This window comes from Carcharhinus amblyrhynchos, chromosome 6 (genome assembly GCF_965287045.1).
Source record: "Carcharhinus amblyrhynchos chromosome 6, sCarAmb.v2.hapA, whole genome shotgun sequence".
NCBI lineage: Eukaryota > Metazoa > Chordata > Chondrichthyes > Carcharhiniformes > Carcharhinidae > Carcharhinus > Carcharhinus amblyrhynchos.
In genome coordinates, this window is record NC_137329.1 from 25,074,456 (window position 1) to 25,089,150 (window position 14,695).

At 44.2% G+C, this 14,695-nt stretch overlaps 1 pseudogene; it reads right to left on the reverse strand.

The window, feature by feature from the left end:
* Nucleotides 1-11,773: 11,773 nt before the first annotated feature.
* On the reverse strand, nucleotides 11,774-14,090 carry LOC145343659 (alpha-1,3-mannosyl-glycoprotein 4-beta-N-acetylglucosaminyltransferase C-like; annotated as a pseudogene).
* Nucleotides 14,091-14,695: the final 605 nt, after the last annotated feature.

A 14,695-nucleotide genomic window follows, 5' to 3' on the forward strand; every position in this document is an offset into this window, starting at 1 on the left:
GCCAGCCCTAACTCCCCCTCTTCAGCTCCCCTCCCTCCCCAAAAAAATCTCCAGCAAGTCAGGGAAAGGACCCCCGTCCCCTTCAACAAATACCCAACTCTGCTGACCCCCCCCCCCCTCCAGCACCTTGTCTCAGACCTTGCTGCAATCTGACTTCTCCAGCTCCCTCTCCTCCTGTGACAGGTCTTTGACAATAACTCGCTGGCAAACTTATCCACATCATTATTACACGCCCCCTTTTTCCCCCCCTCTCTCAAGCTTTTAGGAATTCCCAATACACTCAGGATTACTCCGAGGAACAGCTTAAACAAAAACCCTCAAATTGTCAGATTCTTAATAACACCCACATCCCGCTGCCCCCCCCCCCCCCAAAAAAAAAGCAATAATTGAGAAATGAAACTCTTAAAACTAATAACAGAGGAATTGGAGCGATTAACTGGGAGACTGTGTATACACACACACACACACACACACTCAGATACTCAGAACAAGGTCGCCCTCTGCAGTCTGACTCGCTGTCAAACTGTCTCTGCCATTCGTTACTGTCACTTCACTCTGCTTAAGTTGTGCATTTGCTTTGGATTCACACTCTTGTTCACCAACACCCGCCCCCCCCCCCCCACCCACACACACACACACACACACACACAAAACTCTGGGAAAGTGGTCCAGTGTTTCTTTGGTAGAATACAATCTGTTTGTTAATTATATAACTGGCTACAAGTACAAATCTCTGATATCTTTTTTTTAAATAATTGCTAAATTGACCCTAGTCTTATGGGATGAGCAGGGTAAATGCATGGGGGTTATGGGGATAGGGTGGGATTGTAGTCAGTGCAGACTCAATGGGCCTCCTTCTGCACTGTAGGGAATCTAGGATAAAGAAACTCCTTCACACTCTCTTTAATTCCTCTGCACCCAGAATATATTCTGAGCACTGTCTCTCTCTCTCTCTCGCCCTACAGAGAAGGTTTGAAAAACTCCCACAAGCATTTCAGACATTTTTACTTTGGGGCTCATTTACTCTTAATAAAACCCCTTGTGCAAACTCGAACATCTCCTGAATATTAACAACGAACCTGACTAAACAGCCCGGCACCAGACTGGCATTTGGAAGTTACTCTCTCCCCCACTTTTGTACATGTTTTTGTTAATAGAAATCTAGTTTGGAACAAGTATTGTCTCAGGACCTCCTCTTATCTAGAAGACCCCCCATCCCTGTGTTAAACTATCCAAATCTATCTTTTACTGAACCCCCTCAAGCGTGATTTTTTTTTAGAAGTTCCTACAGGAAGAATCTAAAAAGTTGTTCCTCATTAGTCAGCAGGACTTCAATCCATTGGCAAACGAGACTCAAGCGTTTGATCAGATTGCTTTCTTTAATCATTTATTCATCAATATTGCGTTGAAGATGCTTGAATTGGTGGCTGGCCCATTCAGTGTGATAATGGACTCCGTCAATCAGACCTTCAAGCTGACTGGAGATGATCTCCACAGCCTCCCATTCTTAATCCATCACTGACACTGTTTCATCTGCTTGAAGGGGGAGCCATCTCCTCGCTCACATGCATCTCCGTGGCAATTTTTTTTTTGGGTTCCCTTGTTATTCTAAAACAGCTTTTGCCTCAAGTCACAACAGAGGCAGCATGTGTGGATGGAGGTGGGTCTACAGAGTGAGGGAATGGGGGGGGAGGGGGAAATGATAGGGAACAGAACACTACATTGTACCAGTCTTTGAAAGCAGAACACGCTCCATTCTTCTGCTCGTGATGAAGCAACTCTTTTTTTAAAGGAATGGCATAAATTGACTGGGCTCTGCTTCTTAGAGGGGCATTGTCAATGGGGAGGGGGGGGGAAACTTTACAAAGAATTTTCAATTCTGTAACTGTCCCAAAAATTGGTATATTTTTATGTTGTCTGGGAAGTGATTTGGGATATTAAAGGTGCTATATAAATGCAAATTATTATTACTGATGCTGGGGTGGGGGGAGGGGATTCAATTGAAATTTTCCAAACTGAGATTGATAGGTTTCTGTTTGGTAAAGGGACTAAATGATTCGGAGCCAAGTTGAATTAAGATGCAAGTCAGATATGATCCAGGGGCTGTATACCACCTTCCCCCACCCCCACCACCAACCTCCCACCCACCGCCACCACTACCACCACCCCATTTCTGTGTGGTACTCATTTACTGACAAGGATGCAAAGACTGTTCATATGATTCGCAGGAACATTAGTGACACCCCTTCCCTCTTTAAATCCGTTACCCGTTTTACCCTCATTACAGATTCGCAGAATCTTACAGCACAGACCAAGGCTATTCGTCCCATCATACCTGTGCTAACTCTTTCAAAGAGCTATCCAATTATCCTATGTTTCCCACAGTGCTGCGAATGCTTTTTATTTTTCAAATACCTACTCAGTTCCCTGACTCATTGCACCAGCACTGTCTCTCCAGGTCCCAGGGTAGTGTTCTAGAAGATATACGTAGACCATCAATAACAAGGCTCAGCGCTGTATCCAAGCAGAGGTGATGGAGGAATTGCCTTGTCCTCTTTAAAAAGGGCCAATAAGGGCTTATGGTTGGTAAACACGAAAAAGCATCCACCACAGATGTACTAGTGGAATGTTTTCACACTGAAGATGATCACCAACCCATCCTTCTCAATCTGAGGATACCTTTGCTCCATGTCCAAAAGGTTCCTTAAGGCATATGTGATGGGCTTTTCCATCCCGCCTTTCCAGCAATGTGACAGCACTGCCCCCATCCCAGATGGGGAAGCATCATAAGTCAAAATAAGTTCCTTCTGTTTGGAACCAGATCAGAAACTCCAAGGAATGTTATGGAGTTAACCTAGACCCCAACATTTTTTTTGATCTTGGCATTTGGCACAATGTGTTTTGCTCCAGGTATTGTATCCCTACAGTGCTGAAGGAGGCCATTTGGCCTGTCGAGTCTACACCGCCAACAATCCCACCAGACCCCATCCCCATAACCCCATCTATTTGTCTTCCCTGATGCCAAGGTGCAATTTAGCAAGGGCAACCAACCTCACCCAGGTATCTTTGGAATGTGGGAGGAAGCCGGGGTACCCAGAGGAAACCCACACAAACACGGGAAGAACATGCAAACTCCACACAGACAGTGATCCGAAGCTGGAATTGAACCTGGATCCCTGGTGCTGTGAGGCAGCAGTGCTAACCACAGTGCCACCAAGGTGCCTGTATGGTTCAATTGACCCAGTAGGAAGCTTTTATTAAAACAAACTTTATATTTAACAACACAGGTAAAATATAAGAAAAAGAATTAGCATAACTTTTGCCAATTGGAAATATTTAAACATGACAAGGTCTAATTCTTAACAGCTTGCAATGTCTATTGTTCCAATGTAAGCAGTGCCCCGTAGACATAAATCCCTTTTTTAAATCAGCACAAAAACAGATACGCTCATGTGGATGCTCAGTTTCCACCCTATTTACCCCTCTGAATAGATGCAGAAAGATACCTGCCTTTTGGTTAGTTTACGCTAATTTCCAGAGAAAGATATATCCTCAAACAGCAGAACTTCAGAGAAATAAACCACAGGCGCAATTCTACGGCCTCGCTCGAGTAAGACCAGAAATTCCCACCTGAGGTCAACAGGCATTTCTTTTTATCCACCCCTCCCCCGCTCTGATTCCGTGGCAGGTGAGGCAGAGAGTTCTGGTGCTAGTCTCTGACAGATCCCAGTCTCCAGACTTCATAGAGACAAATAGAGACATCACTCTCTAAAAACTCCAAGCAGCACCTAAGCTTGATTTCTCCATGTAAGCTCAGTTCCACCCAGTCACAAGATTTTTCTGTCAATCAACCTACTCAAGTCCTCTCCGCAAAACCATATGGGAACACTAAAATAATAGAGCAGCATTAGTCCAGCTTTAAACAAACATTCTAGCAATTAGGAGCAATTATGCTGCTGCAGTAACAACAGAGTTGTTTGGTTTCAGACCCAGCGGCACCAGCAATAGAAAATACTGTTTAAAAAAATCCTGCACAGTATTGTCACACTTCCTAGGGTCAAAATTAGTCAGTCGGTTAAACAACAGCAAGCTCATATTTATCTTTAGATAAAGCCTCTGTCTACGAAATGCCTCACTTCTAACTCAGTGGCTTTTTAAAGTCGAAATTTGGGTTCTGCCGTCAGCTTCTTTTGGGTGGGTTAAGTCATTAATGCCACACAACAATCTGTCTTGCAACATTTCATTCAGAGGTGGTCCAAATTCACAATATTCAGCCAATTTCTATAACCTAGCCAAGGACGCAATGATAGGTTCCCCAGGAGTTTGCACAGCCATGTTGAAGCAATATCTCTGGAGAATTACAGAGGGCTTCAGATCATAATGGTTTTTTACCAAGTCTGCTAGTTCATTCAAAGTTTTTGAGTCAGTGCATCCAGGTAGGTCAGACATTTTATCACACTGAAAGTTTGGGCCTTGCATGCCATCAACAATATCACCTTTTCTTTTTCATCTTCTTCAATGTTGTTCACAGGGAAGAATAACACATGTGCTCGGTATACTGGGCTCAATCTTCCCTGCTGTCTAGACAGGGTTCAAGTTTCCTGAAAAGAGGCATAATTGCCTTTCTATACCAGCGAAGATTCTTGATTTATGGATGTTGTCCGGAGGGGAAGATGGAGAAAATATTCTCCTCATCGCCAATGCAGTAATTCAGCCAAACACCAGGTTCTCATCCCCAAACATCCTTTATAGTGCTTCAAAGAGAAGGGCCATGCCTACGGCATACAACTAGATAGTCTACACCTTGGCAGCTACAAAGCCGATCCCTGAGTTGAGTAGCTGGTTTAAAAAACCCCCACTGACCACTTTTCACTGGGCGAACTTCCGCTCACTCAGTAAGGACCTCCACGAAGCCCAGGGGGATATTTTTTGGTGATCCCCAGTGGCCTTCCTGGCTATTATAACACATTCTCAACAGCAAGAATCAGAATCAAATACTGTCAAATCAGGTTAAATGCAAAATGACCATCTGTCAACAGTGCCTCAACAAGTGCATCAGTTTCAACATCAGAATGGTACCTTGTGAGCAGGGGTTCCCAACACTTTGGGATTGACCTAGAATCATCAGGAATTAAAGATCACTTTCCAGGAGGGTGGATCAGGATGATTGGAGGCAAGATATCATGTGATGAAACTTCCTGGAATGAACACGGCCAGAGTTGGCAACCTTATGACCATTTTCCCAACTGCCAACTCCAGGCAGGCTGTAACTGGTCTAAGATGATGGCTCATTTAGGTCTGAAAGAAAAATACATATTAAATTTCCGCATCATGGGCTTGTTAGCAAAATTAAAACTCATGGAATTAAGGGGACATTGGAATCTACTGGTTAGGTGCATTGGCCCTCTGTGTACCTGAACAGGTACCGGAGTGTGGCAACTTGGGGATTTTTACAGTAACTTCATTGCAGTGTTAATGTAAGTCTACTTGTAACGCTAATAAATAAACTTTAAAAAGAAAGAACTGTGGATACAAAAGGAGGCCCAGAAAATAGAGGATGATGCTGAGTGGCTGTTTTTCAGAATGGAGATAAGTTTACAATGATATATTTCAGAGGCTGGCAATAAGGCCACTGCCCTTTTTAATATGTATCAATGACCTAGACTTAGAAATACACCACACAAAACTCACAGCTATAGTAAAGAGTGAGGAGGAGAGTGACAGACCCCAGGAGGACACTGCCAGATAACTGGAATGGGCAGACACATGGAAGATACAATTTAATGTGGGTATGCCGGCGTTGGACTGGCGTAAACACAGTAAAAAGTCTGACAACACCAGGTTTTAGACCAACCTATTTATTTGATAATATACTCACAAGCTTTTGGGTTCATGTCGCACTATCTGTAACCCCCGTGACTTGCCTGGGTTTGCAAAACCTCACTTACTGTACTGTCTGGAGACAATACACATCTCTTTAAACTGTGATCAGTGCTCCTTCCACTCACATTATCAGCCACTTCAGGTCTTGAACAGCAGGTTAGGTGTAAGGATTCGCATTCTAATCAGTAATCTCTAAACTGTCTGTGCTTTATATGCTCTGTCTGAGGCCAGAACTCTCCATTCACCTGACGAAGGGGCTAACCCCAAAAGCTTGTGAGAATATTATCAAATAAATAGGTTGGTCTAAAACCTGGTGTTGTCAGACTTTTTACTGAGATACAATTTAACACAGAGAGGCGTGAGGTGATACATTTTGGCAGGAAGAATGAGGATAGGCAATATACACAAAGGGTAGGATTTTCCAGCCCCTCCTGCTGGCGGGATCATCCAGTCCCACCAAGATCAACCCCCATCATGATGGGTTCCCCAGCAGCACGGCCAGCCAGAAACGCAACTGGTCTTTGAATTTGCTGGGACTGGAAGATTGGAAGATCCCACCAGCAGCCAATGGTGAGCTGCCTCCTCCTCAACCCTCCCCCCTCCGATAACATGCCAGGAGAGGGGTGGAAAATCTGACAGTAAATCTCAGCCTAAATTATACAATTTCCAAAAAGGATGTAAGAACAAAGACACTTTGATGTAATTGGGAGATGATGGCCTAGTGATATTAGTGGTCTTATCACTAGACCATTAATCCAGAAGCTCAGCTAATGTTCCGGGGGCCTGGGTTCAAATCCCACCACGGCAGATGATGGAATTTAATTCAAATTTTAAAAAATCTGGAATTAAGAATCTACAGATGACCACAAAACTATTGTCATAAAATCCCATTGGGTTCACTAATGTCCTTTAGGGGAAAAAATCTGCTGTCCTCACCTGGTCTGGCCAAATGTGATTCCAGAGCCACAGCAATGTGGTTGACTCTCAACTGCCCTCCGAGGATAACTAGGGATGGGTAGGCAGGCAGCAAAGCCCATATCTTAAGAATGAACTTTTCAAAAGTACATACATTCCTGAAGACGGAAGGTAGAGTTGATAGGGCTGTTAATCAACAGTATATGGATTCTGGGCTTTATAAATAGAAGTATAGAGTATAAATGCAAGGATGTTCCTTTATAAAACACTGATCAAACTCCACTGGAGTATTGTGTCCAATGCTGGGCGAATGTTGATTGGGGGAGCGCGTTGGAAGGTAGGTCTGCTGAGGAACTGTGGAGGATCTTGAAGGAGATCTTTCTTGGTGCTCAGCAGAAATTTATTCCGATGGTTAAAAAGGATTGTAGGAGGAGAGATAATCAGCCGTGGATAATGAAGGAGGTAAAGGAAAGTGTTAAATTAAAAGCGGATGCGTTTAGCGTAGCTAAGAATAGTGGGCGAGAAGAGGATTGGGAGAGGTTTAAATATCAACAAAGATTGACAAAGAAGTTGATAAAGAAGGGTAGGATAAACTATGAAGCTGGGCTAGCGCTTAATATAAAAAAGGATAGTAAGAGTTTTTATAAATATATAAAAAGGAAGAGGCTGACTAGGGTGAACATTGGACCCTTAGAGGATGAGAGGAGGGGCTTAGTGGTAAGGGATGGGGAAATGGCTGAGGCCTTGAATAACTTTTTTGTTTCAGTCTTCACGGAGGAGGACGTGAATAGTTTGCTGGGTGTTAGCGATGGAAAGATGGTAGGAGTGGAGGGCCTGAATGACATTATTGTCACTAGAGAGGCAGTTCTTGAAAGACTGGAGGGACTGATTGTGGACAAGTCCCCAGGACCAGATGGAATGCATCCAAGGGTTCTGAAAGAAATGGCGGAGGTGATAGTGGATGCCTTGGTGATTATTTTCCAAACGTCACTGGATTCCGGGGAAGTGCCGGAAGATTGGAAAACGGCTAATGTTACGCCGTTGTTTAAAAAGGGTGGCAGGCAAAAGTCAGGGAATTATAGGCCAGTTTGTTTAACGTCTGTTGTAGGTAAAATGTTAGAATCCGTGATCAAGGAGAAAGTGATCAAGCGAGGCATCTTGAGGAGAATTGTTTGATAGAGCAGACGCAGCACGGTTTCGTTAAGGGGAAGTCGTGTCTGACGAATTTATTGGAGTTCTATGAGGATGTGTCTAGGGCGGTGGATAGAGGAGAGCCAGTGGATGTGGTGTTTCTTCATTTTCAGAAGGCGTTTGATGAGGTGCCGCACAAGAGGTTATTACAGAAGGTCAGGGGGCATGGAGTTGGGGATAGGGTGTTAGTGTGGATAGAGGATTGGCTGAGAAATAGGAGGCAGAGAGTGGGGGTCAATGGGTGCTATTCGGATTGGCGGTTGGTGACTAGTGGAGTGCCCCAGGGGTCGGTGCTGGGGCCTCAGCTATTTACCATTTATATCGATGATCTGGAGGAGGGAACCGAGTGTATGGTGTCGAAATTTGCTGATGACAGCAAGATTGGTGGAACAGCAAAGTGTGCGGAGGATGTGGAAAGTCTACAGAAGGATCTAGATAGGCTGGGCGAATGGGCCAGGAACTGGCAAATGGAATTTAATGTTGGCAAGTGTGAAGTTGTCCACTTTTGTAGGAATAATGGTAGGAAGGACTATTACTTACATGGCAAAAAACTGCAGCAGGCGACGGTGCAGAGGGACCTTGGGGTCCTTGTGCATGAGTCGCAAAAACCCAGCCTGCAGGTGCAGCAGGTGGTCAGGAAGGCGAATGGGATGCTGGCCTTCATAGCGAGGGGGATTGAATATAAAAGTAGGGAGGTCTTGCTGCAACTGTACAGGGCACTGGTGAGACCGCAGCTGGAGTACTGTGTGCAGTTTTGGTCACCGCACTTACGCAAGGATATTTTGGGCTTGGAGGGAGTGCAGAGGAGGTTTACTAGGCTGATACTGGAGTTGAGGGGGTTGGACTATGAGGAGAGGCTGAATAAACTAGGCTTGTACTCGTTAGAGTTCAGAAGAATGAGGGGAGATCTCATTGAGACATATAAGATGATGAATGGGATGGATAGGATAGAGGTGGAGAGACTCTTCCCGCTCAGAAAGGACAGTAGGACTAGGGGGCACAGCCTCAAGATAAAGGGGGGGCGGTTTAGAACGGAGTTGAGGAGGAACTTCTTCACTCAAAGGGTGGTGAATCTCTGGAAATCTCTGCCCATTGAGGTGGTGGAGGCTGCCTCGCTAAATATTTTTAAGACGCGGGTTGATGGGTTTTTGATAAGCGAGGGGATTAAGGGTTATGGGGAGAGGACGGGAATGTGGAACTGAGCCACGACAGATCAGCCATGATCTTATTGAATGGCGGGGCGGGCTCGAAGGGCTAGATGGCCTACTCCTGCTCCTATTTCTTATGTTCTTATGTTCACACTTTTGGAAGATTGTCAAAACCTAGAATATGGTGTAGAGGAGATTGAGTAGGTAGGTACAAAGGATAAGGGACTTTAGGTGTGTGGAGAGACTGGAGAAGTTGGGGTTGTTATCCTTAGAGAAGGTTAAGTGGAGATTTAATAGAGATGTTTAAGGTCATGAAGGGTTTTGATAGAGTCAGTAAGTGGTAGCCAGAATATCTGTAACCAGAGGACACAGATTTAATCATAAATCATACCTGACACAAAGCAAGATGAATGTGGTAGTTGGAGAATAATCATATCAGTCCCTGGACATCACTGCAGGAGATCCTCAGGGTAGTGCCCTATGCCCAACCATCTTCAGATCCTTACTTCCATCAAAAGCTCAGAAATCAGAATGATCACTGAAGTTTGCACAATGTTCAGCACCATTCACAACTTCTCGGATATTGAAACAGTTCCTGTTCAAATGCAGCAAGATTTGATGATTTGAGTTGATTTATTATTGTTACCTGCATTGGTATACAGTGAAAAGTATTGTTTCTTGCGCGCTATACTGACTAGGCGTATCGTTCATAGAGAAGGAAAGAGAAGTAAAAGAGTGCAGAATATAGCTAATGTCTAGAGAAAGATCAACTCAATTTAAGGTAGGTCTATTTAAAAATCTGATAATAGCAGGGAAGAAGCTGTTCTTGAGTCAGTTGGTAGATGACCTCAGACTTCTGTATCTTTTTCCGACGGAAGAAGGTGGAAGAGAGAATGTTCAGGGTGCATGGGGTCCTTAATTATGTTGGCTGCTTTCCTGAGGCAGCGGATGTGTAGACATGTTACATCATGTTACAATCAAGTTACAGTCTCCACTTCAATAGCATTGCTGTAAACCTACCAGCACTGACCAGATGGGCAGAATGGCCTTGTTCTGCTTTTCCATGAATAACCCTGTTTGCAACCATTATCCTCTAACTTTCCCGTTTCTTCCAATGTTAGTTCTATCAGAGAATCCTTGTTACCATTCATTAGCCAGTGGAAATATCCTCTCACTGCTTAACTTTGTGTACTGTTTAATTATTTTCAGATTATATGTGCTGGGATTTCTAAAGATTAACACAGCTTTTAGAATCTTTTGTCTTAAAAGAAAACCTCCCTTTATTTACATTTACACTCAAATCACCGAAAAATTACAGAAAAATACAGCAGAATTGCAAAACAAAAATCATTTAGAGGGTCAACTTAACATATTGTTTCCATTTTCAAACCTCGTTTGGAAAGCCTTAAAGAGAAAAAGCATTCCTATAGCCCTTAAACCGGAAGTATTTTACCATTAATCACTTTTATTTTAAGTATAGTCATTGTTGAAATGTATGAAATTTCAGCACAGCGAATCCCACATGATGGGAGCAGCACAGTGACACAGTACTTAGCACTGTTGCCTCACAGCACCAGGGACCCGGGTTCAATTCCCAGCTTGGGTCACTGTCTGTGTGGAGTCTGCACATTCTCCCCATGTCTGCTTGGGTTTGCTCTGAGTGCTCCGGTTTCCTCCCACAGTCCGAAAGATGTGCTGATCCGGTGAATTGGGCATGCTAAATTCTCCCTCAGTGTACCTGAACAGGCATCAGAGTGTGATGACTAGGGGATTTTCACTGCAACTCCATTGAGATGTTAATGTAAGCCTACTAATTAAATAAAAATAATGTGATAACCACCAGGTAATGTGGGTTAGCAATATTGATTGATCAATAAATGTTAGCCAAGACATTGGGGAGGGGCTACCCCGATCTTCTTTGATATAATAGTCGTGAGTTTTTTTGCACTTACCTGAGAGGGCAGTGCAGCACTCCCTCAATACTGCTTTGGAACATCAGCCTGTACTCAAACCTCTGAAGTGAGACTTGAACTCACAACCTTCTGATGCTGGGTCAAGAGTGTGATAAGAAATTGTGCTGGCTCTGGTGATAACTTTAAAATTGTGAAAAGGACTTTTTAATATATAAAAGCAACTAAAAGAAAATCTGACCCTTTGCCTGAGAAAGCACTCCCATTTTGTTTGCTGTCTTCTGCTGACCTCTGGTGGACATCAGTAGAATTGCAAAACTTTTAGCTCAGTTACCAGTAACCCAGGAAATATGGGTAATTGTGAGTAATTTGGAGAAATAAAATAGAACCTAGAATAACGGATGTGAGAACGAACTTTATTTCAGGTTTATATGCCAAGTGTTTAGAACCAGTCATGACAAAATGGCAATAGGAGGTTGCCATTTAGCCCGGCACACCTCTCTGATAGAACAGTTCAAAACTAATGCAAATGTCCTGCACTCTTCCCACAGTGCAACATCCTCAAATTAGGAGTTCTGGGATCATTTATGTCCATCTGAGAGGCAAGGCTGAGCCTCATTCTGGCAAATCATCTGAAAGACAGCAGCTCTGACAGCAGCACTCCCTCGGGTACTGCATAGAAGGGTCAGCTCAGATTATGTGAGCGTGTCTCTGTTAACTCAGAAGTCAGGGTCCAATCCACTGAGGACCACCATTACAGGGAATGTCATCCTGTTCTTGAAATTGAAATTGGAGCATTACCATCTCTCGGGACAACACATGGTAAGGTGGAGGGAATCCCAAGAAAAAGGAATAAGAACATAATTTCTCCTCTTTAATCCAAATATTCACCTTAGAAATGATAAGCCACTCTGTCTGATCTTCTAACACCATCACTCACACACAATCAATTAGATCAGAGATCCGGGCCATAACATTCTCCATTTCAAACTTCCCAACACTGACGGTGCCAAGTTCTCTGTAAGGTTTGCAGTTCTGGCTATTAATTTCTATTAATGTCCGTGCCCACCTGCAGGATGCCAAAACGGAGAATATCCCCTTTGTGTTCAGCAGATCCAGTCCAAATGCAGATTTTTGTAATTGTAACCAGGTGCTTAAAGGCAATGAAGAGGTAGTTTCCCTCCTTGGGAGGCTTGCCCCAGAATTGTCCAGCTCCAAGTTCTGACAGGCAAATGTGTGTCGTAAACTGGGATGTCAGTGAAAATCAAGGCAGGGGAGCTGTCAGGCAGGCTTCCCGTATTCTCCTGAAACTCATCGTCCTTCAACTTGTTGGAGTTCTCTTTAAACTACCCATCTGTTGGAAAACGAATGGCTTAAACCTGATCTCTTGGGGCTGGACTTTGACCCTGTGGAAGTGCTCCAGGAGCCAGTGGCAAGGTATTTCATCATAGGGTGGCACGCTGGCACAGTGGTTAGCACTGCTGTCTCAGCGCCAGACCTGGGTTCAATTCCAGCCTCGAGTCACTGTCTGTGTGGAATTTGCACATTTTCCCCATGTCTGCATGAGTTTCTTCCGTGTGCTCTGGTTTCCTCCCACAGTCGAAACATGTGCCGGTTAGTTTGATTAGCCATGCTAAATTGACCGTAATGTCAGGGGGATTGGCAAGGTAAATGTGTCGGGTTACAGGAATAGGACCTGGGTGGGATTGTAGTCAGTGCAGACTTGATGGGCCGAATGGCTTCCTTTCTTGCTTAGAAACCTAAGGAAAGAAAAAAATATTGGGAAGAATTTGCTGGGAAATAATAGTTTAATAGCGCTCACAGTTATTCAGGTGTACATTGCCCACAAATTTCAGGAGAGATACACAACACATGGTGAGTTGCCGCACATTGCCGGGTGACTACACTGCTCTGCTTTTAGCCCTCAATCTTCCCCTGCATTTCACTAAATTGTGTATTAATTACCCACTGAGCGTGCTACAGCTGGGTAGGGCTGGTATTTCATAGGGTAAGGATCCTTCAACCAGGAGATTTATCTTGCTATAATTCCACTCAACCTTTTTGGGAGTGGGAACAATTTAAACTGTTCAATCTCATTCCTGTAGGCACAAAATTGTTCAGAGATCTTTAAGATATCAAATATAAACTCTTTATTTTGGGGACCAGGTAGGGAGGTGGATTTGAGACCAGGGAGAGATCAGCCATGATCTGATTGAATGGCTTAGATTTGAAGGGTTAAATTGCCTACTTCTGCTCCTAATACCTATGTCCCTACATTAATTGCTTTTCCTCAGACCCTTTTCTCTCTCTCACCAAAACTCTGCCGCCCACCCGCCACAGAATCTGAACAGACGAGGGGTGGGCAGCGGAAATGTCATGCTCAAGTAGGCCATAAAACCCCGCCCTTTGTGTTAATTCAGTCTTCCTTTCCTTCACTTTATTTCCCTTTCTGGACATGATTTTTGTCTTTTAAAGAGCATTGAGACGGTTGCATGGGTAAGGTGGGTATAGAGCGATATGGGCCAAACACAGGCAATTGGGACTAGCTTAGTCCCAAATAAAGGGCAGCATGGACAAGTTGGGCTGAAGGGCCTGTTTCCATGCCGTAAACTCTGTGACTCTATGATTTGACTTAAATTCATTGAATTTCCTTCTTCATTGTTGATCTGTTTCTCTCTTAATCCTTAAATCCTTAGTGTTGGCCCCATTGTTCACTGAGGTGTCTGGTGTACTATTGCCCTCTCTGCATGGGGCAAAACAGCTAAAGCTTAAAGATGCATGAAAATATCTAACTAAGAGGGCATACACCATGAGATGCCCCACGCCAACAAAGTCTGAGCCAGTATTTCCTGCACATCATGAAATATTGAAGAGATGTTGAGATTTTTATGTTCCGAGCACCTCGGTTTCAACTCATCCAAAAATCTGTCGCCCACACCCCAACTTGCACACCATCTTCGCTGTGTTTGCCAACCAGCACTGGCTCCACGGCCAACAAAACCTCGATATTAAAATATTCATCCTGGAGTTCAAATCCCCCCATGACCTTTCCCCTTTCTGCTTTTGCTTTAGACACAGCAGCCAATGGAGGAGTGATGAAGGCTGGGGGGGTGAGAAAGCAACCAGAATTCAAGAAGTCTGGGCACCTCAGAGGGTTTGTGCAGCTTGAGGAGATTACAGAGATAGGGACTGGATGAAGCCACTGAGGGATTTACAAACCAGGCTGAGAATTTGAAAAATGGATGCATTGCCAAACCATAAGAACATAAGAAATAGGAGCAGGAGTAGGCCATCCAGCCCCTCGAGCCTGCCCCGCCATTCAATAAGATCATGGCTGATCTGTCGTGGCTCAGTTCCACTTTCCCGCCCTCTCCCCATAACCCTTAATCCCCTTTCCTATCAAAAACCCATCAACCCGCGTCTTAAAAATATTTAGCAAGGCAGCCTCCACCACTTCAACGGGCAGAGAATTCCAGAGATTCACCACCCTTTGAGTGAAGAAGTTCCTCCTCAACTCCGTTCTAAACCGCCCTCCTTTTATCTTGAGGCTGTGCCCCCTAGTCCTACTGTCTTTTTTGAGCGGGAAGAGTCTTTCTACCTCTACCCTATCCATCCCCTTCATTATCTTATACGTCTCTATAAGATCCC